This window comes from Procambarus clarkii, chromosome 89, assembly GCF_040958095.1.
Source record: "Procambarus clarkii isolate CNS0578487 chromosome 89, FALCON_Pclarkii_2.0, whole genome shotgun sequence".
NCBI classification, from domain to species: Eukaryota; Metazoa; Arthropoda; class Malacostraca; order Decapoda; family Cambaridae; genus Procambarus; species Procambarus clarkii.
Window position 1 is genome coordinate 11592031 of NC_091238.1, and position 21411 is coordinate 11613441.

General features: G+C 44.0%; 1 long non-coding RNA gene and 3 other non-coding genes across 4 annotated transcripts in view; all 4 read right to left on the reverse strand.

Annotated features, from left to right (window-relative positions):
- The window catches only part of LOC138359161 (uncharacterized), a 42946-nt gene that overhangs the window by 553 nt on the left and 20982 nt on the right, over nucleotides 1-21411 (reverse strand). Inside the window, exons 2-3 of the long non-coding RNA XR_011225812.1 lie at nucleotides 8869-9012; nucleotides 723-881 (exon numbers count right to left, since the gene is read on the reverse strand). This is a non-coding gene — a long non-coding RNA (uncharacterized lncRNA). The remainder of the gene's footprint in view (nucleotides 1-722; nucleotides 882-8868; nucleotides 9013-21411) is intronic.
- Nucleotides 2402-2473, reverse strand: TRNAT-UGU (transfer RNA threonine (anticodon UGU)). Its single transcript has one exon. It is a non-coding gene; the product is annotated as a tRNA-Thr (tRNA).
- On the reverse strand, nucleotides 3889-3960 carry TRNAT-UGU (transfer RNA threonine (anticodon UGU)). The gene has a single exon. It is a non-coding gene; the product is annotated as a tRNA-Thr (tRNA).
- TRNAL-UAA (transfer RNA leucine (anticodon UAA)) lies at nucleotides 5531-5614 on the reverse strand. Its single transcript has one exon. It is a non-coding gene; the product is annotated as a tRNA-Leu (tRNA).

A 21411-nucleotide genomic window follows, 5' to 3' on the forward strand; every position in this document is an offset into this window, starting at 1 on the left:
AAATAATAATAATAATAATCTGTCCGCTTCGGAGAGTTAAATGCCGAATTCAAACAAAATATTTAACCTAGTCAAAGTTCATATTTAACTAAATTACTATTCATCTACAAATTTAAGATAGCCTTGAATGATCCACACAGCCTAAGCCGCTAGTTTTTAACTTACAGTATACTGGGGCCGTTATATCAGTTATACGATGGTATTCAAATAAACAATAAATAAATATACATACATGTGTGAGTAGTTTATCTTCTTAAACACTATTTTGTCCTAATTTGATGACGCATTTAGTCTTGTTTTTTGTTTACCTTGGCCGATACTGACGGCCAAGGTAAACGGCCAAGTTTACGGCCGTTTTTTGACGGCCGTTTTTTTTTTTTATACTGACGGCCAAGTTTTTTGTTTTCATTGACGATACTTCATCATTAAACATCAAACTCCACAGACAAATAAATGTGGATAATTCTGTTGGATGGATAACTATCTATCCAATCTACCAACAACGGCACCATATTGCAATATACACATTCGACTGAATATCCTACCTGTGCCCGTTGCAAAGCCTAGTCCCTATCAACTATCATGACAGGATAAGTCTGAACGGCTATAGGCAGCAATCATAAGGCGAATAAATAGCTTGAATCCTGAACCCATTATGTGCCTCTGTAACCCACCACTACCGCCCACAGGATGGGTGATGGGGTGCGTAATATATGACCCACCTGTCAACTGTCGTGATGAGGTCACACAGTCTATACCACCAGTCAGCTATCGTGGAGTACGTCATTTCCACCTGTCAAACTGTCATCTGTTGACTTGCATTATGGGGCATGTCACTTCCAGCAGTCAGACAACAGTCCACGGTCATCACCAGCAGTCAACTGTTAAGATGGAAAAATACTCAAAGTTCTACCCTATAAACATTAAAATTATGTAATGGCGCACATTTACATGTATACATGATCAATAAACTAAAAAATTGTCCACGAGTTATTTTTCAACATATCATAAACACAATATATTCATTTACCACATAACCAGATATTTGTTGAGCACTTACGTGCAATTTTTTTTTGCGTATTAGGATTGTTAAAAAATACCAAATTAAAAAGAAAAAATACGTTAGTGTTTTACATAATGTAAAATCATCAATGCTATGTACTCTCTCATAAACCCAATGTATCTTCTTGTATATAAATAACAAAATACAAGCCTACTTCATTGAAATATACTTTCGTTATACTGCATATAACAGTGCGCAGCAACATGACTGATACTGATTATTCAATATATATTATCACCTTTATATATAAATATATACATGCCTTGAAGATAAGAATCAACAAACACATATATTCAGACTTTCTCATTTGCCAGCTTAGGCTGTGTTCGCTGGGCTGAGACCGAGAAACTGCTGGGCTCCTGACAAATGATTGATAGTGTTATGTGATTACAGTTATTTCGACAAATGCTGTTATGATGTTGGTTGTGTTATGGACACTTTTTTATAATCGTGTTAGGTGTTATCTGTTGTTGTTGTGTGCCGTTAGACGTGGTGTTGCCTGACGTTATTTTGTAACTAGCGTCAAAAGATTGTTATTTGCTTAGTTAAACGAATTAGAGGGTTCAGTTCCTGAACCGATTATGTGCCTCTGTATTCCTTTACACCACCGCCCGCGGGATGGGTATGGGGGTGCATAATAAAGAAATTGAATTGTTGCCTGAAGTTGCCTGAAGTTCGTAAACGTGATCTGGATTTTAAGACGCAATGACCAACACAACAGCTGTTTCCTCCTCTCTGTTTCTCATTTTTATTTTATTTGACTTTTATTTATTTATATATCTATATAAGACGGTGCATTGGGTTTGCGAGAGTTCATAGCATTGGTGTTTATACATTCTTGCAAAGCCACTAACACGCATAGCGTTTCGGGCAGGTCCTTAATCTAACAGATATCAAATATCAACTACGAAAACCCACAAGTATATACCTTTTAATAATAATTAACATTAATTATTCTATACATAATTATTATAGACATGTGTATATACCTTTAAATAATAATAAACATTAATTATTCTATACATAATTATTATAGACATGTGTATATACCTTTAAATAATAATTAACATTAATTATTCTATACATAATTATTATAGACATGTGTATATACCTTTAAATAATAATTAACATTAATTATTCTATACATGATTATTATAGACATTCGTATGTGCATGCATGCAATTATACAATGTGTATATTATACAGCCATTAAAGTATTACCATACCCTGGATTACGTGCCAGAAACTTAACTTCGCAGTCTGAGTACTGCATCACATAAATAAAGCCCATGGCTTCAAGAGAACATCATATAAACAGATGGACTCAGAGAGTCTACCTGCCCCCTGTGAGAATCGAACTCACGACCCCTGGTTTACAAGACCAGTGCTCTGCCCCTGAGCTAAGGAGGCTGTTGTTAGCTCCCGGCAGCTTAGTGTGCTGGCTCAACGCGTCGTTTCTTTATAGCTTTTGCATGACAGTACTAAACTAGATGTAGTCACCTGTTTGTGTGTACTCACCTATTTGTGCTTGCAGGATCGAACTTTAGCTCTTGGACCCCCCCACTCAGTTCTAGTAACTGGCTGTCTAGAGCAATGACTCCTACCCTCTTCCTGTATTCCTCTATCATATATATACTTGGCAAATGATAAACATAGCTCGCTTCTCCTTTAGTTCATTCCATATCCCGACTATTCTTACGCAAAATGAACATTTTCTCACATCTCTATGACTTACCTGAGTTCCCCGAGTTCTTTGCACCCCCTCCCCCCCTTCCTCCTCTCAACATTCCCTCCCTCTTCTTCCCTCTGTCTCTGTCTTAGAAAATGTAATTACTGAATTCATATTCAACTGCGTCGAGTGAAGAAAACTAGGGACTTTTTGCCAGCAACACCTCACCGATTACATTGATGGATGGTGGGAGAAGGTAGCTACTGGGCCCGAACCTCTCTCTCTCTCAACAATACCAATAGGACTGACCTCGACAAGCCTATGTCCATCCCGTACCCTAGACCATTCACCCTGCACATTTGGGCGAGGCTAGCACCATGCGTCTGAACTCCAACCTTAGACAGATAGACAGATTTAGATGGTACCAAGAATTGGACCTCAATATGGTAAACAATTTACATTTGTGGTGAGCTAGTTACATTATATATTAAAGATTGTTGCTCTTGTGATGGGTCTGTAGGATGGATACACAAAGTACTGGGTACAGTACTGCTGTTTTCTGTGTGGGTGGGATAGTCATGACAGAGATTCCCAAAACAATTCTTTTATATTTATAATATATATATTATACATTATCAATTAACTTTTAGAGTAGAAATAGCCTAGAAATCCTACGCTAGCCTCACTCCAACCTCACACACAAAACAATAGCTAATCGGCAATAGTAATTATTATATTAAACGCGCAGCGTTTCTGCCCGAAACGCTGCGCGTGCTAGTGGCTTTACAAGACTGTAATTACCATATTTGTAATATTTGAATTCAGCACATCACAATACATGATAGAGAGATCTTTTCATCTCTGCGACAGACGACTTTTGAAAAAGTTTTGACATGTGTTACGAATTCTAGTTCACGTCTTGTATGAATTTGCTTAATATCAAGTGCTAAGAGAGCAACACATAGCAAGAAGCAAGTTTAACGCACCAGGCTAAGTAATGTTTATCCAGCCTTAAATGGACTCAAAATGACTACAAGAGGACCAACATCCAAATGTTAAAAGCATTCCCCAGTTTGTGCCAGCATTTACGACTTCGGTGGATCAGCTGTTCAATGGGTTTATTAGGGTGAATAATAAAGTAACTCATGAGTCTACCTGCCCCCTGTGAGAATCGAACTCACGACCCCTGGTTTACAAGACCAGTGCTCTGCCCCTGAGCTAAGGAGGCTATGTGAGCAATTTCATAAAAACTCCTCCACTACCAGATAGATAACTCATGCCGTTATTAATTCGTTATTCATTTAATTATCCTAGATACGCGCAGTAATAGAAACCGGTTTGGTAAGAGGTTGGTAATCCAACGTCACTTCAGCAAGTAAAACATTATTATCATCGTTAATATTAATCATAATTAAACATGATTTTTTATTTAAATTGATTTTAATTATATCAAATTAATATTCACATGTTCACCACACATGAAGAGTAAAGACAGTGTCGAGAGATGAGAGCATGACAACAACCTGAACATTCTCAGAATATTACCTTAGTGTACAGTACTTAATGGTACTCTGTAGCGCAGTAGTCTGCGTAGTTGGCTCACTTTCTACAGACACTGCTTCATGCTCCCCAAACCGCAGTGTCGATTCCTGACTGTATCCTGTTAAATTTTGAATTTAAATCTAAATTATCCTGATGAAACGAAGGGTAAGAGACCAGGGTAGCTTCTTCGAATTACCTCTAATATCACATCTTTTTTAACACCGGGAGAGAGAGAGATGACAGAGAATATCCCTGTCTTTCTGTCTGAGGTTAGAGACCAGACGCTTGGGGCTAGCCGCTCCAACTTTCCAAGATGAATCATATGAGTGTGAATCATATTATATGGGGGTGTGAAAGGGCACTCAGGGTCGGCCCCAGTGCCACACTAAGCAATCATCCTCCCCACCCCAACTATTTTCATAATAGAATCGGGGATGTATTTTCCGTTGTCTCTTATGCTTACTGTCGCCGTTGACCCGTGCGCCATTTTCATGTTTTACTTGAAAACCATGAACGTGAATTCATTAGGCTTACTGTCTTTATGGGGTTAGTTACCCCCCCTCGAACCCCTATCCCGCGATCAGTAACGCCAGGCCTCGCGACCAGACCTCGAGGTTGTAGTGACGTCAAACCCCGCGACCAGTAATATACGTGGCAGTGACGTCAAGCCCCGCGAACCATCAACATATCAACGTCAGCAGCAGTGACGTTAGGCCGACCGCGTGGACACGAGAGACATCTCCCGTCACGCAGGGTGCAGTCGCACCACCAGTATCATCTATTATGATCTCCAGATCTCTTAGATCTATCTTAGATCTATCTTAGATCTCCAGTATCATCTAGATCTTAGATCTTAGATCTCTTAGATCTTAGATCTCTTAGATCTTAGATCTCTTAGATCTTAGATCTCTTAGATCTTAGATCTCTTAGATCTTAGATCTCTTAGATCTATCTTAGATCTCCAGTATCATCTATGGATACTGGTAATAGCTCAAAAAGGCCTCCACTTACGGGCTATTCATGCCCGTGCCACGTTTTGGGTGGCTTAACCTTCATCAATCATCAATCGACCGCGTGGCAGTTACGTCAGGCCTGGCGGTCGGCCACGTGGCAGTGACGTCAGGTCTCGCGGTCGACCACGTGGCAGTGACGTCAAGCCTCGCGACCGCCCACAAGATACCATGTTTGGGTGGTTTTCTCAGGCTTATATTGAACCCTTGTCATCCACACTTGGATAAAAGTCATCCCACACAATGTGTCAGGTGTGGGGTTCGAACCCACGCACTCTTTCGAGTACCAGAACTTAAGTCTGGCGCCTTAGACCACTCGGCCAACCTGACGGTATATATTGATAAGATAAATTTCATATCAATACAATTTACAAATTTTTGTGATTAATTTTTTTTTAATTACACAACATTTTTTTTTACAATAGTCATCTGGCGAGTCATTAATCACAAACTGAGCAGAAGGCATTAATCATGAGCCGTGACGGACGGGGCATTAATCATGAGCTGTGACGGACAGGCCATTAATCATGACCTGTGACGGACGGGGCATTAATCATGACCTGTGACGGACGGGGCATTAATCATGAGCCGTGACGGACGGGGCATTAATCATGACCTGTGACGGACGGGGCATTAATCATGACCTGTGACGGACGGGGCATTAATCATGACCTGTGATGGACGGGGCATTAATCAAAGCCGTGACAAAGAGGACATTAATCAATGGGTGACGGAGGAGACATTAATCAGACCATGACGGGGGGGGGGGGGGTGGATGGTGGATTATTCATAATCCACCATCAATGAGGGACATTTAGGAGAGAATCATTAGGTAAGTACAGACACACACTCGGGGAACTAGGCTAATTGTTCATCTCCAAATATTAATCAACTATGCCTGAAAGTATTAATGCCGATAAATTAATACAATTACATTATGGTAATTACCAGCGGAAGTCTGACAAACAATTTGGCTGCAAATACAATGTAAAATGTTCGGCTGATTACAGTCAAGCTGTAATTTGCCAGCGTAGCTAAGTAGCTTCTTGCTCCAGCCTAAGTAGCTTCTTGCTGCAGCCTAAGTAGCTTCTTGCTCCACCCTAAGTAACTTCTTGGTCCACACTAAGTAGCTTCTTGCTCCACCCTAAGTAACTTCTTGTTCCACCCTAAGTAGTTTCTTGCTCCATCCTAAGTAACTTCTTGCTCCACCCTAAGTAGTTTCTTGCTCCATCCTAAGTAACTTCTTGCTCCACCCTAAGTAACTTCTTGCTCCACCCTAAGTAACTTCTTGCTCCACCCTAAGTAACTTCTTGCTCCACCCTAAGTAACCTCTTGCTCCACCCTAAGTAACTTCTTGCTCCACCCTAAGTAACTTCTTGGTCCACACTAAGTAGCTTCTTGCTCCACCCTAAGTAACTTCTTGCTCCACCCTAAGTAACTTCTTGCTCCACCCTAAGTAACTTCTTGCTCCACCCTAAGTAACTTCTTGCTCCACCCTAAGTAACCTCTTGCTCCACCCTAAGTAACTTTTTCCTCCACCCTAAGTAACTTCTTGCTCCACCCAAAGTAACTTCTTGCTCCACCCTAAGTAACTTCTTGCTCCACCCTAAGTAACTTCTTGCTCCACTCTAAGTAACTTCTTGCTCCACCCTAAGTAGCTTCTTGCTCCACCCTAAGTAACCTCTTGCTCCACTCTAAGTAGCTTCTTGCTCCACCCTAAGTAACTTCTTGCTCCACCCTAAGTAACCTCTTGCTCCACCCTAAGTAACTTCTTGCTCCACCCTAAGTAACTTCTTGGTCCACACTAAGTAACTTCTTGCTCCACCCTAAGTAACTTCTTGGTCCACACTAAGTAACTTCTTGCTCCACCCTAAGTAACTTCTTGCTCCACCCTAAGTAACTTCTTGCTCCACCCTAAGTAACTTCTTGCTCCACCTTAAGTAATTTCTTGCTCCACCTTAAGTAACTTCTTGCTCCACCCTAAGTAACTTCTTGCTCCACCCTAAGTAACTTCTTGCTCCACCCTAAGTAACTTCTTGCTCCAGCCTAAGTAACCTCTTGCTCCACCCTAAGTAGCTTCTTGCTCCACCCTAAGTAACCTCTTGCTCCACTCTAAGTAACTTCTTGCTCCACCCTAAGTAACTTCTTGGTCCACACTAAGTAGCTTCTTGCTCCACCCTAAGTAACTTCTTGGTCCACACTAAGTAGCTTCTTGCTCCACCCTAAGTAACTTCTTGGTCCACACTAAGTAGCTTCTTGCTCCACCCTAAGTAACTTCTTGCTCCACCCTAAGTAACTTCTTGAGGTAAAGATGGACGTCTCCAAGGAAGGTAGGTAAGAAAGTCTCAGGGAAAAGCGCCAAGCCATTACGACTATATGGCACTTGTGAGAAAACATGCCTAAACGATTTCGTCCCTCAAAGGAATGACATTAAGAGACCTATTGAGTGTGAATAATAAACTGCACTGACTACTGTGATTTAAGACCCATGGGATTTTGTGAATCAGAACCATGGATAAAAGGTCAGGGCAGAAGATCCACCAGTTGTGGATTTGGATTTGAATTTTTGAATTTGAATTTGTTGTGTGATTTGTCTATATCCACGCGGGTTGACGTATACGTGGGAGGTCTTCCTTATCCTACAGTTTATCCTGCCATTCAACCCAAGGAGATAAAATTTATGAAGAGAAAACGTTAAGTCAGGATTATATTACAACCGGGTCCTAAGTCAGACTTACGTAGATCGTAAGGAGGTAGAAATAGCCTAAGCTACTCTATATCCCTATGAGATACGTAGATCGCAAAGTCAATATTTGACAAATACAGCAGACGACCGACATGACAAATCTCTCACAAAGGAATAATAAGAAATGTCTTGTTTTTCTGAACTGTAAATTAATGTTATATAGTGTGGGTTTATGCACAGGTCGAGGTTAGGTTGGGTAAGGTGCTTGGGTTACGTTGATTTAAGGAGTGTTTACAACACAGGCTGCAGGTAAACGACTCACTGTTCGAGTTATAGCTTCACACAGATAGTTTTCTCCAAGGAGTGCTGGACCAACTGGGCTGTGGTGGGTATGTGGGCCTGCGGGCCGCTCCAAGCAAGCCTAGTGGACCAAATTCTCACAAGTCAAGCCTGGTCTCGGGCCGGGCCGGGCTTGGGGAGTAGAAGAACTCCCAGAACCCCATCAACCAGGTATCAACCCGGTATGATCAAGTAAACCCGAATATCAAATACTAACCTGTGTAGTTTAATACGTTAATATTTGATTTATACATTGTGAACCCGAAGTCCATTTATCGTGATGATGGGAAGATTATTATTATTATTATTATTGAGAAAATCCGTAGGAGCAGTGATATGAGGGTTCGAATCTATGCGGTGGGTGTTCCCACGCACACGCTTCTAGCGACTAGACCATGACGTGGTAATAAGGATTACAATCTGGAGTAATTCACCGCGTAGGTTCGAACCCTCATCACTGCCCCTACGGATTTACTCACTGATGCAGTCACGTTAGTGTGATTACTCTGTGTATTATTATTATTATTATTATTATTATTATTATTATTATTATTATTACCTTATTTTGCTGAGTGCGTGAAAGTGTTCGAGAGAGTTGACTGTGGTTGTGTTGTGGAGGGCCGAGTGGATTGGCTCTTTATTTCTCTCCAAGTCTCTGGTGGAGATGGACATCTGAATTGTCGCAGCTCCGGGCTCGTATTTCCTGCAACATTAAGAAATGTTAATATATGTAAACAGTGAAATTACAAAAAACGTGATATATATACGAGAAAACATCGAAGGACTTCAGAGACATTGAAGGACTTCAGGGACGCGGATTCGATCCCATTGTAAGGCTTCTATACCTTAATTCCTACCAATACATGAATTCGATTCGTGTCTAAAAACGACTCCTGCGTGACACCTTAGTTTGAACAGCAATTTACACGATGCTAGTTATAAATTTGTGCGAATTCTTTATAAAATATCCATAATTAAAAAGATAGTTTTTTTTTAACTGTGCAGTGTTTACCACCACAAACATCACCTGCTGCTTTATACCAGATCAATTCAACAAAGTAACTCACGAGGCTGGCGGCCATTTTGCAAGATAGGTGCCATGGGCGTCCTGGGAAAACTCACGATGCCTTAATTTCCGAACTACTCTCAGTATATTGATCTAATGCTGTACCGCAGTTGATGAGTGTACCTTGGATATTACAACTGGTTTGCTGTGCCACATCCCTGAGGATGTGAGTTAGTCCCATAATATTTTGTTTTGTTTTTAATAACATTACTTCGACAAGTGGAGGGGTTGGGTAGAGCCGTGGGGGGAGGAAAGGGGATGGGGGTTGGGTAGAGTGGTGGAGGGGGAGGATGGATAGAGGGGCAGGATGGACGGGCAGGGTGGAGGGGTGGATGGAGGTGGAGGGTTGAGGGATGGAGGGGAAAGGTGGAGGGTGGAGAGGTTCGCCCTCTGGTGTCTAGGAGAACCCGTTCCCCGCCTCAGTGTATTATTTATTACTTTCCAGGAAATAAATTTCCCCCATTATAAGCTCAGTAGTTTGCCTGGGAAACTGAATATAAAACTAACCGATCCTAGCGTGTGACTGCCGTGTTGAGGCTGGTGCGGGCTCAAGGCTCCCTTAGCGATGCTGTTATGTTTCTGGCCAGCTTCAACCATCCTGTTCCTCACACTATTGTTAAGCTGATCAATCTCCATGTCCAGATATGCGAAAAAAAGTGAATGAGACAAGTTCATGTACGTTTATTGAGACAATGAAATACATCTCAAAGGGATAGAGTAGCTTAGGCTCTTTCTACCCCCCCCCCCTTCCCCCGTGAATGAGACTAACTAGAATGGGTTCACTAGACTGAGATGAGTAAGGATGACAAGACTAAGTGATAAAATGTAAGAAAATAAAAAATGCAAAATACACGAAGCAATATTGACAGAGCAAAGATTTGTTCCACAAATTCACATAATCATCAGAAAGTTCATTACAAGTCAGCTGACAGGTGAAAGAATTATCAAGGGAAAGAGCGCCAAGCCATTATGGCTATATAGCACTGGGAAGGGGTCAGGATAAGGATCTGGGATGGGACGGGTGGAAGGAATGGTGCCCAACCACTTGTACGGTCGGGAATTGAACGCCGACCTGCATGAAGCGAGACCGTCGCTCTACCGTCCAGCCCAAGTGGTTGGACCAGCTGACAGGTGAAACGAAGCAGACGCCGTCAATAGAACCCCGTTTCTTGGGTTATATACATAGATTACTTTAGTTCAGGACTAAACCCAGAAGTATTGCTGATGAATAGACTACTCTTACAGTAGCCTTAATGACCCCTTCAGCAGAGGACACGCCAGTCCTGTTTCCTGGACAAATTTGTATAAACAATGTACGTTGATGTAGCATTGAATCAAGTTTAATAACGTTGTTCCGACATGTATTCGACGTTACCCGTGCAGGTTTAACCCGCTGGGGATCGAGTCTCGAAACTTTCAGGAGTCAAGTGAAACGCAGACAGCCAGCCGAGGCTGACGGTGATAAGTCGACTAAATGGCCCGTGTAAGAGGAGTCAGCGCTGGTTTGGCAACAACCTGACCCGCCGCCTCCTGGCTCTATTGTTCCCGCGGGAGAGGGCGCTCCACTCCCGCGTAATGTTAAGTCAAATGATATCAAACCGGCGGTACTCATTTGATGGCGTATTACACTTCAGGAAGGAAGCAGGAAGTGTGTGAGGAAATGTATAAGGGGGAATGGATTTACTTAAGTTGAGTCACGTTCAAGCCCGTTCTCACAATTTGATAAACGTCAAATGTACAGTGATTTAGCCTAGTGTTCGAACCTACGCAGCTCCCCTAACATATCGTGATCGATGTTCATTTGTCCAAGGGAGCGTCAATTTTACTATACTTATCATTTCAATAACGCGGCGAAATTCTGAAGCTGTGGTCGATGGCATAAAACATGTGAGGACAGGATAGCGTGATTGCCTCAGCCGTCTTAGACACGACGTAAGACGATGCCCGAGGTGTGAGTAACTCCTCGGGTATGCTCAAGTAGCCTAGAAGGGTGATCTAACAATACAAGTTTAAATATAACTATTTTTTTGTTTGCGTCAATACGTATCTAAGAGGTTAGATAAGATATGGATGGATGAATGTCGAGGCGGAATCCGTGTGAAGATGGCCGATGATTCACCTCGGACCTCAACTGACCTCTTGATGGTGTTATCACGGCCCCCGGCAAACCTCCGTGACCTCTGGCAAGCCTCCGTGACCTCTAATGATCCAGGCCGCGATCTTTATGCATAAGCCTGACCTCGCTATAACACACACATGTGCTCGAGTAGTGCGTCTTCATATATACACACAGAGTGGTGTACCCGCTTCTCGGTGTATACACAGTAACTGGGGTTTACAAAGTGAACATAGTTCTGGACTATGTTCACGACTGAAGCATACTTGCTGGTGAGTCAGTAGGCTATTGTGGTGGCCCTACTATAGGTCTCCAGAGCTTGAATGGCCTTAAGTTCATTTAAAAAAAAAGCACAAGTTTGGTTTGGTGTTGAAATTGAATTGAAATTGAAATAAGTTTATTGAGGTAAAATACACACAAAGGGATGAGGTAGCTCAAGCTATTCTCACCCCGTTCAGTACATCGTGTTAATACATACATAGACACACATCACAAACAATAAAGGTATTACCAAACATTCTGAGAGATAAACATCTACATTTCCTCCTTTACACAAGAGGTTTGGTGTTGGGTTTCCGTCCTGTCAATCTTCGGAGGGGCTCTTATTGCCACCACAAGAGCTTACTGGCCAGCCAGGAAGTTTACTTTAGTCTCCCATTATCCAGAACAACAGTAAACCCTCAATATTTATACACTAAGAAGCGAGGTATACCTCTCGGTACACAGCTGATGTTGGAGTGGCTGGAAGATGGAGTATTAAAGACGGAACTGAGATCCTGATATAGACCAAAGACCACAGACCAGGCACTGTTGTGGGGCCACAGACCAGGCACTGTTGTGGGGCCACAGACCAGGCACTGTTGTGGGGCCACAGACCAGGCACTGTTGTGGGGCCACAGACCAGGCACTGTTGTGGGGCCACAGACCAGGCACTGTTGTGGGGCCACAGACCAGGCACTGTTGTGGGGCCACAGACCAGGCACTGTTGTGGGGCCACAGACCAGGCACTGTTGTGGGGCCACAGACCAGGCACTGTTGTGGGGCCACAGATCAGGCACTGTTGTGGGGCCACAGACCAGGCACTGTTGTGGGGCCACAGACCAGGCACTGTTGTGGGGCCACAGACCAGGCACTGTTGGGGCCACAGACCAGGCACTGTTGTGGGGGGCACAGACCAGGCACTGTTGTGGGGCCACAGACAAGGCACTGTTGTGGGGCCACAGACCAGGCACTGTTGTGGGGGCCACAGACCACATCAGGGCTCAGGGCCTACACATGGCTCTAATCTTCATACTTACTGCATACTGCAATATTCTTTCCGTTAACGACATTATGCCAATGAATTATTCCCGGAAATATTTGCAAGGAAGCGAGAACTCCTTAGCAGAACAGGAGGCGCGGACCTTCGCTAATGAATGAGTGAAATGTAGGTGACGCCAGAAGAGGTAAGGAGATAACGTCAGCAACTGAATAGGACAAAGGCTACCTTACCTTGAGGTGATTTCGGGGCTTAGTGACCCCACGGCCCGGTCGTCGACCAGGCTATGGAACCAAACGCAATCTCATCGCGGTCCCCTGCAAAAAAGACCGCTGGGGGTCCTAACTCCTCATCACCTTCGGAATAGTACAAACTAATCGATTGCCAGAAATACTGGTCAGCAAATGACTAACAGGAAATAGGAGGCGCTGAACTGAACAAATATATACAAGGGAGGAAATAGGAGGCGCTGAACTACAGACCAGCGTTGTTAACAAGCATTACCTGCAAGGTGCTGAAGATGTTTATAAGGAAACGACTCGTGGAACACGATTCAACCCCGACCTCTGCATGGCGCCAGTGGAGGTAGATCATGTCTAACGACGGAATTACAGTGATAACAGAGGAAATCATACCACCTGAAAGGCTCCTATACAAACTCGAGAACCAGGCTGGTGTGGTAATGGGAAAACTGCCGGCATGGGTGAAACCCATCTTACCTGTCTGGTAAGAAAACAGAGAGGAAGGAAGGAAATTATCAGAAGAAAGCACTAAGCCATTACGACTATATACCAAACAGAGAGGAAAGATCTCTGAATGACGAGAGGTTACAAACCGCGAGCTTCTTAGACGGGTACGAAAATCCACCAAGTTTCTAAATTACGTCAATGACCTTAGATAAGAAGAATATATTGACACATGCAAATTATCACACTTTGAAGACTATCCTGCTCCCCCCCCCCTGAAGGAGGAGCGGGGGGGAGGGGGTGGTTGTACACCCTCTTACAACCATTACTCACAACCTTACTGTGTGGTAAGTCCACTGCTTCCCTGCGTCGGTGTGACCTACAACATCGCTGTGTGTGTGTGTGTGTGTGGAGAGGAAAGAGAGTGAGAGAGAGGATGGGGGAAGTGGGTGGGGGGAGGGGGTTGGCGAAATATCGGGAAGGAGGCCGGGATGCTGGTGAGGGAGATTGTAGGATGGTGGTGGCGTTGGAGGAGAGGGAGAGAGGGAGGGATGGGCAGCCCAGTATACACGGAAGAGTAACCTTGTCCCCCCCCCCCCTGGCCCATCCAATTGCAACACCTGCATCGGTTGTTAATTACCTCTCCTCCCCCCTCCCCGGGTCCACCAGCGTCTCCAGCCTCCCGTGAGACGAGGTCATGGACACCTCTCACCGTGTGCCTCTTCGCGGACAATGCCCGCTGGAAGCCCTTCACATGAGAACCTCTCGCCAGTCCCTGATTGATTGATAAAGATTAAGCCACCCTAAAGGTAGCACGGGCATGTGCCCGTATAATCGCCAGTACCCTTGTTCTTGTTGTTATAGATTCAGGTACTCGGAACAAGTCACAAGTAGCACGGGCTATGCGAGCCCGTAGTGGATTTACCTGGCACAGGAGCGGTGCCCGCGCCAGTAGCCATCACATCTTCGTTAAAAAGCCGGCAGTTGACCTAGGGACGAACTCTGACCCACCTCCGACCCCGGGACTAATCTGTACAGGTGTTGACATAATAATAAGTAAAAATGGAAAATATTAACACTACATTCTTTGAACGCTACTTGAGCATGTTTTCCCTGCTGGAAATCTACATGAATAAAATAGAATGTCTGCCAGATAGGACAGACGCCTGAGGCTAGCCTCACCAAACTTTGCAAGGTGACTGATTGTTTTTTGGATACACGTCCAAAGGGAAAAGAAGATGGGGGGAGAGGAGGGGGTGAGTCTGATCCATATGCCCCCCACCTCTTTGGTACCAACTTCCAAGCTTCTTAAATTGCCAGAGTCCATCCTCACTGAAATTCTGGTTGGCATTCATTGCCCACCTCACCCTAGACGGCCCAATGTCACCTCAACGTCACCTCACCCTGGATAGGTCATCAGCTATAGTTCCCAGTCAGGCTAACACCAATAAGCATTATCTAAATCATCAAAATTCGACTTCTAACGAGTCATCAACATTGTTTTTTTTAGTTTAATGACTCTTATCAAACTGTCTTCAGGAGGTTATAAGCCTAGAAAAAACACAACATGAAGTGTTTATGGTGGGTGAGTGTGCTTGAAATGTGTCCTGAGGATGTCTACGGCCGCTCAAGCATACCTGTGTTTTAACTCGTCTTATCCCCCATATACCGAGTCCTCGTGTGTGTGTGTGTGTGTGTGTGTGTGTGTGTGTGTGTGTGTGTGTGTGTGTGTGTGTGTGTGTGTGTGTGCGTGTGTGTGTGTGTGTGTGTGTGTGTGTGTTTGGCTTAGATCAAAGCTCATACACTCTGTTTACATCTGAGTGATATAATTGTGGTTAACGTGCCAGATGTCTTTGCGGGTTTAGAGACAAACCTGGGAGAGAATTTTAAATGAAGTGGTCTTCTGAGTGGATATTTAAAACACGGAGATGAGATTGACCCCCACCCACAGGGCCGTCCCGCCCACCCACAGGGCCGCCCCGCCCACCCACAGGGGCCGCCCCGCCCACTCACAGGGCCGCCCCGCCCAAAAACCGTCTTACTTTCCTAACCTTGACTTTAGAAGTGACAATGACAGCATGAATCGTCTTCCTGTTGATGTGGTAATATTTTGTATAGCTTCTTGTGACTGTACTCACCTAGTTGTGCTTGCGGGGGTTGAGCTCTGGCTCTTTGGTCCCGCCTCTGAACTGTCAATCAACTGGTGTACAGGTTCCTGAGCCTATTGGGCTCTATCATATCTACATTTGAAACTGTGTATGGAGTCAGCCTCCACCACATCACTGCCTAATGCATTCCACCTGTTAACTACTCTGACACTGAAAAAGTTTTTTCTAATTTCGCTGTGGCTCATTTGGGTACTCAGTTTCCACCTGTGTCTCCTAGTGCGTGTTAAATAGCCTGTCTTTATCTACCCTATCAATTCCCTTGAGAATCTTGAATGTGTGATCATGTCCCCCCTAACTCTTCTGTCTTCCAACGGTGTGTGTGTGTGTGTGTGTGTGTGTGTGTGTGTGTGTGTGTGTGTGTGTGTGTGTGTGTGTGTGTGTGTGTGTGTGTGTGTGTGTGTAATTTAGAGAGGTAATATAATGGTGAAATAATACCGTCAAGAAAACGATGAGAGATAATGGTGACAGATGGGTGGCAATGGGGGGTGAAGTGGTGGCGGATAATATTTAGAACACACAGTCACAGTTCATGGTCAAAATAATAGTGAATAAATCAGAGGAAATGCCTTTGTGACAGGTTGACTGTGCCACTTAATGGCGACCGGCACTGTAGGCAACTAATTGCAACCGGCGTGGACACTGAAAACTACAAACAAAACAGTGATAATTGATAGTGAAATCTGTGACAAAGGTGACAACTAATGGTCCTTGTAGCAAACAGGTAGACAAGAACCAACATGGCTAATTGCAACCAAGTTCACAAGCGGGTCGTAAAAAAAACCAACATGGCAGAAAAAATCTTTCTCTAACAAGCCAGCTGTAAACAAAATAGATTGGATCTGCTTGCAACAAACAGGACTGCACGCAAGGCGTTTCTAGCAACAAACAGGACTGCACGCAAGGCGTTTCTAGCAACAAACAGGACTGCACGCAAGGCGTTTCTAGCAACAAACAGGACTGCACGCAAGGCGTTTCTAGCAACAAACAGGACTGCACGCAAGGCGTTTCTAGCAACAAACAGGACTGCACGCAAGGCGTTTCTAGCAACAAACAGGACTGCACGCAAGAGGTTTTAGCAACAAACAGGACTGCACGCAAGACGTTCTTGCCACCAGAAGGAACATCAACATCTTGCACAACAAGGCCCTCAATGATGGGCTCCCTCATAATGGCACTCGTGCTCCCATTCGCAGTAAACACCACGACGCGGCTTACCGAAACCCCCAAAAAGACACCGACAGCAAAACGCTGTAAAGGTTGCCCATGATGAGCCCCTGTTCCAGAGGTGTCATAATGCCTGTTGTAGAGGTCTAGCTATGACAAGCACCGTTCCAAAGGCGTCATAATGCCTGTTGTAGAGGCTGGCTACCATTAGTAGATACTTTCCGTCAGAGGTACGGACGGAAAGTGGATGCTCTTCCCGGTGCCATTGTTCAGACCGACATCCCTCAATATGCAGGATGACATTTACCTTTATAACTATGTTATAGTTAATAACACAACATTGTTCCGATACATTTGTACCAAGTAGGGAAGGTGCTGGAAGCGCCTACCATCCAGGGCAAGAAGGGAACGTGGTAAATGAGAAAGGCACGCGTCATACGTCAACCATCAGCTGAATGATTCTCGTTTTTCCACCAACAAAAAGAAACAGTATCACCACCACTATCAGCACTGCTTGAAGTACCACTTTTAGTGCATGACAAACCTTGGGACACACATGTATACGCATACACACATACATATACATACTAGAGGGGCCTGATAGCTGAGTGGACAGCGATCTGGATTCGTAGTTTGGAATTACGAACCTGTTTCGTTTGGACGCAAACCAAACCTGGGACCTGGTAGTTTGAAATCTGGAACATGAGGTTCCAAGTTCGATCCCCGGTAGAGGCGGAAACAAATGGGTAGAGTTTCTTTCACCCTGATCCCCCCTGTTCACCTAGAAGTAAAGAGGTACCTGGGAATTAGACAGCTGCTACGGGCTGCTTCCTGAGGGTGTGTAACAACAAAAAAAAAAGGTCTGGTCGAGGACCGGGCCGCGGGGACGCTAAGCCCCGGAATCACCTCAAGATAAGAAGATACTGTACATCAAGAAATCAATCTTGTTCTTCGATATAATCGGTTATTTTAGTTCTGGAATATGTTCAGGACAAAAGAATATTTGTTAGTTGGTCAGTAAGGTATTGTGATGGCCTTAATAACCCTCCAGAGGTTGACAGACCGCCAGCAAATATATGTCCAGTCTCACCCGTCGTCAACTGGCGGTAGAGAGTGATCTTCCTCACCAGTCTGACATGATGCGCAGCAGTTGATGTTTATTGTGATGTGGAACAAGTGTCGTCATTAAAGAACCACCCATAACACCACACACAGAAATCACAATAGCGTGATGCATCAAATAAACAAATCCACAAGGGCCGTGATGAGGGTTCGAACCTGCGTCCGAGAGGATCCCCATCCGTACACTCTAAACATTCACATCCGAACCTCAACATTAGGAAAGCGAAACTGCCTCCCGAGCCGGACATTAGAAAACCTAAGCTGCCTTCCGATAGCAACATACACAATATCTGGCTGCGTAATATCAGTTAAGGAAATCTGGGTTGCAGTAGATCTACGGGTCGGACAGCACGGGCTCACCATAGCCCGTGCTACTTGGGACTTTTTGTTCCAGGTAGCGAATCTTAAAACAACAACAACAGGGTCGGACAGCTTCAACCAACAGCCTGGCCGAACAAGTTATCATCAATGAAGCCTGGCCCCCAAACCGGATTTGGGGAGTAAAATTCTGGGAACCGACTATAGGTAAATTATATACAATATCTCTCTCTAAGATGGACAACAATATTTACAAAGGTGTCAAATCCTCCTCCTTCGCGCCATACGAGGACAAGCAGTTGTATCTGGATTGACACAGAATTAAAACCAATATTATATATATATATTATATATATATATTGTGACGGTAACGCGTTGGTGTTCGGCTGTTCAAAGCTAGGGGTATGGCCTCGTCACATAGAATTAAAAAAAAATAGAAAATCTGGAACTTCGTCTGTGGTAAGGTAAGGAGAAGACACACAAAACACAAGTAAATTTTAACAATGCAATTTTAATTACGTTAGATAAACAAAACATGAATAAAATGGACATACAAATTCGTATAATAAAATCAATCAATCAAAATAATAAGAATAATTAAATGGCAAAATGAAAAGTTATGTTAAGACAAGTGAGCAATAACAAGCTGTGCAATATACAATAAAATGAGAGGTGCGGGAATATTGGCTTTAAGCTATCACCTCTCTTAGTACACTTAAGCCAAAGCTCAGTCTACCAGGAAGAAGTGTTAACTGTATGAAAGCACTGAATATTCTGAGGACTGAGGTCGTGGCGGCCCCAGACATCGAGTAGTATGGTGGGTGGAGTGCAGTTGCAGCCAGACCGGCGGCCAATCAGCGAGGAGCCGGCAACAAGACAGGTAGTTTGGCGGTTTGAGGTGAAGCAGGTGTCCCTGGCTGCATACGTTTTGCGCTCTGGCAAACCTTGGAGATGTTATTGTCGTTGTTGGACATTTCTTCCATAGTAGTTTTATATATTTGTTGCGACGTAGTTTTGGAGGGAAGAGCAGGCTCAATCTCTTGAAGGAGATTATCGTCACAATATATATATATATATATATATATATATATATATATATATATATATATATATATATATATATATATATATATATATTATATATATATATATATATACACACACTTCGTACACGGAATGGAACTTTGAAATAGTGTGTATTTTTACACACTATTCCAGTCTATTACACACACGTCCAATGAGTTATGTAGGCACCTGGTCGTACCTGCGAGAACGGGCTTCAGATCCTGGGCCCCGCCTCCCCGTCTCCAGAGACAATCAACACTGTGAGAGTGACCTTAGTGGGAGAGTTCAACCCTGTATTTAACCTTGACATTGATCCATTGTAACTCTTAATCCTTTCCAATAGATCCTCAGTCTCGACCTTCAACCTCTCACGTTGCTGAACACATACTACTGACTATCCCCAGGATGCGACAAACAGCTGCTGCTAGGTGGACAGAGGTATTAGGGGAAAAACACATATTTGTCATGCACAAGGATTTGAACCACGGTCCCTTGTTTGTGAGCCGAGGACGTAGCCCATTGTGCCACAGGACCCATTTAATGCAGTATTAATATCTAACCAGTGCCAGCGTCAACCAGTGCCAGCGTCAACCAGTGTCAGGGTCAACCAGTGCCAGCGTCAACCAGTGCCAGCGTCAACCAGTGTCAGCGTTAACCAGTGCCAGCGTCAACCAGTACCAGCGTCAACCAGTGTCAGCGTCAACCAGTGCCAGCGTCAACCATTGCCAGCGTCAACCAGTGCCAGCGTCAACCAGTGCCAGCGTCAACCAGTGCCAGCGTCAACCAGTACCAGCGTCAACCAGTGCCAGCGTCAACCAGTACCAGCGTCAACCAGTGCCAGCGTCAACCAGTGCCAGCGTCAACCAGTGTCAGCGTCAACCAGTGCCAGCGTCAACCAGTGCCAACGTCAACCAGTGCCAGAGTCCACCAGTGCCAGCGTCAACCAGTGCCAGCGTCAACAAATGCCAGTGTCAACCAGTACTAGCGTCAACCAGTGCCAGCGTCAACCAGTGCCAACGTCAACCAGTGCCAGCGTCAACCAGTGCCAGCGTCAGTGCCACTCACGACCGTGACTCATTAGTGGGACAAGGTGTCGTGCCAATCAAGGTCTTTTGTGTCTCTTAAAGGAAACCGCTTTATCATGCTTCTTTTGGTGTATGTGTGTGTGTGTGTGTGTGTGTGTGTGTGTGTGTGTGTGTGTGTGTGTGTGTGTGTGTGTGTGTGTGTGTGTGTGAGACATGGAGCCCACACCTACGCATACTAAAATAACAGGGAATGATAAAACTAGACGACATTAGAGCCAAATTACAAAACATTTCGAAAGGATTTTAGTAAATATTTATTGAAAATTTACTGCAGGTAAAAAAAGGTCATTATACCCCATATTAATAAAAAAAACAGAAAGGAAGACAATGTTAAACATTTCATCACAAATAGAATTGTGGATGTTTGGGATGGGCTTCAAACACAAAAGCCATGTCAACACACCTGGAAACAACATATATATACGATTTAGTAAAGATACAGTCAACAAAGCTGTATTACTGTAACTAAATTTGCCAACAATTACACACACACACACACACACACACACACACACACACACACACACACACACACACACACACACACACACACACACACACACACACTTTCAAAGCGTTATACGACAAAGAGTACTGGGAAGACGGGACACCACGACGGTAGCTCTCATCCTGTAACTATACTTAGGTAATTACACACGTTTCAGATCGTAAACTTTGAAAGTTAAAAAGATTGAAAAGTATCACAACTTATATATCGTAAATATTCCAGTAATCTACAAGCTTAATAAAACTCGATTAACACTTCGGACGTTTAAAAATATATATTTTACTGTTGTAGAGCAGTACAATCATACACTAATATGTTGTGAATTCCACTCGGGTGCCTTCAAGTTCCATAGCAATTTATCGAAATGTTTGGCTTCTATAAACCCATTACACCAGCGCCCACGGGATGGGTATGGGGTACATAATAAAGAAATTGAATTCTATAATGCCACCAGCCGTTTATTACAGCTTGGCTTCGTTTATAAGGGCCAGCTGAGCTAGTGCACTCTACACGTATGCCTTCACAAACACCAATGACTAGATATGA